The following is a 2,714-nucleotide window of genomic DNA, read 5'->3' on the forward strand; positions in this document are numbered from 1 at the left end:
AGTACTTAACATGGGCAGGTTGTTCCCTATTTAATCATAGCTTACTATTAATCTATGTCTGCAGAATCACTATAAAATGGTTGACCAACAGATAACAGAAAGTTCTCAAGTTTGAGTTTTTGAAGCCAAGGGTTCAAAAATTTACTTACTGCTTATTAGACACTCACTCAATGGTTATTACGCACCCGCATTCTCCTTCAAGTCTGCACTGGAAACTTAGGACATTTATATGAACACTGTTGTCAATGAAAAATGATCACGGTATGAGATAAGTTTGCAGCGTTAACATAAATATTCATCACAAACGTATATTATTGACATGTAAGCGCAAAGGAGATAGAAGAATACGCAAACTAAGAAAACGTCACTTTATAGGGTGAAAGAAACTATTAACAAATGGATTATGTACTTCCTATTCCATATAAGCGATGGTGGAATTTCGAAAAAAGGTTTCTGCAATTTGTCTTCATATATTTTTTCTTTGGTAAAGTGTCCTTCCTTCTAGAAAGAATGTTTGCACTGTGGCATGTCAAAGCTACCTAGGTATTGTAGCCAATCAGATTTTGGGATACATATTTTTATATTCGACATAACTAGTTTGATAAACAGATAACACCACTGCCCAGATAAGGATGAAGCCTTGAAATGCCCAGGTTACAAAAGCAGGTCCGTTTAAACAACACCGTTAGGATTTGACAACGTCTCCAAGGTGTTTTTGTAAAAAATGGTTTTCAATTCTGTGGGGACTGAGGAGAGTCACAACTATGTGCTTTGGTTTATTTCTGTTAGAGACTATGCCTCTGGTTTGTGGTCCTTAGGTCCCTAGACCATTTTAGCCCCTCGAAATGATGTTTTTTTTTCTAAGACTAAAGATGCAAGAAGAGAAGGTATATCTAGCTAACACATTTTTTTTTTCCCCTTGTATCTCAACACTTTGCGGATCATATAGTCCCTGTGGATGCAGATGGAGGTACAGAGAAGGTCATGAAAACCACTAGAGCTAAGGGTTATAATTCCCATAATTCCCATCTTGGCTTCCATTCTTTGTATGTGACTCTACTATGCCATAGAGAAGTATGAATTTAAAATGTCATCTTGATTGCGTGCCTCTCTTTTGAGCAAGTTCATAGACACTTGCAACTTCCTATGGGAGCACAAGGAAATCTTTTGCAGTCAGTTCTAGAGAAAGCCGGGAAACTCTCGCAAGTTACAACTTGGGGTCAATTGGATTGGAAGTTACTTGTTCAAATTTTTTTGAGAAGGCCTCAAGACTGAAAAGTGAATGTTTTTACATCTACATTTTCTAATTTGACTTTCTTTACTTTGACTAAAATAATATCTGGTCTATTTCCAGAATTTCAAATTTTTTGTCAATAATTCTAGGCTGCAGATTGGTCTAGATACAGTTCCCTCGCTTCGAGTGAGAGTTCAAAGAAGATTCCCACAAAAAAGTGTCAAGATATGCATATGGTATACAGTAGTGCAGTTTTAGTAGGAAGAAATCAATAAAGATACGAGGCTGCAAGAATTGTAAGGAGAAGAAAATATTTCTTCTCTTTTTTCTAGGACCAAGGACTCTTCAACCATTTTGAATGAGAAGGCTACTAGTGACATAGTACAAGCATAAGAAAATGACAGTCGTTTATCTGGGAGGAAAAGGAAGCTTGTGAATCAATGGAGTGGTTGTTCTTCAACCCATGCCAACAACATTAGCCTTTTCTAGTGCTCCGTCTCTGCATAAAAATGTGTCAACCTTTTCTAGTGCTCCGTCTCTGCATGAAAATGGTCAAATGCACTAGGCAAGAAAATTTTATGTGAATCAAGATAAAACATTTTCCAACGGGAATATTAAATTCTCACACTGGCTGCGAAATAGGACTTGAATTCTAATGGTTATACCATTGTATCCTTCGAGGAATGGGGGCTTGATATGAATGGTGTTGGGTGGAGAATATGAGTCTTTGGCACATATGAGCAAGCAGTAGTTGCATTCATGAATGGGGAATAGAGCCAATAGCCATTGTATTATGGCTTTATACATTGGTTAGAGATGAGAAATCATTTCGTCTTTTTCCCTTGAGTTTTAACCCCGATCAAGTCCTCTGCTAGCGCATCAACAGGATACGTGGCATTCTACATTATATGTGCGATGGTGTAGATAATGCACTTATGCAACTACATGCACTGGAAATTCTTTGGCTTCAGTTGTTCTTTGTGCCACTGAGTTGGGTCAGTGCCACTTTTGACATTGCAAAGTTCACATAAATTATAATGCATGCCTGAGATGTTTTGTTCGGTCCATTTTTCGAGAAACCATTCATGTTCCCATGTTAGAATTTATCTATGCATTGACTGATATTGTATTTGTAAAGAAGCTCTTGTATTTTCTTTTAATCTCGTGGCGGTGAAGCTCAAGCTTCAAATTCTCTCCTTTGTTGGTGAAAATCAAGGTTCAAATTTGCGACAAACAATTTTTTTGGTTTAGCATAGGTATACACACCGGTCTCTCTCCCTTGGATTTTGCCTAAAGAAAAAGAGGTCAAGGTGACGTAATGACAATTTTGATTCGATAATGTAAGGCGTTATGAGTACTTAACATGGGTGGACTCTTGACTTGGGTATTCCTATTTAATTAAATTATAGATCATTATTAGTCAATGGCCGCAGAGTCATTATAAAAAGGTTGACCAGTGGATGATATGAATTTCTCAAAT

Source organism: Pinus tabuliformis, chromosome 8 (genome assembly GCF_031772625.1).
Source record: "Pinus tabuliformis cultivar Carrire ecotype Pingquan chromosome 8, CPIR1, whole genome shotgun sequence".
In the NCBI taxonomy this organism is placed as follows: Eukaryota; Viridiplantae; Streptophyta; class Pinopsida; order Pinales; family Pinaceae; genus Pinus; species Pinus tabuliformis.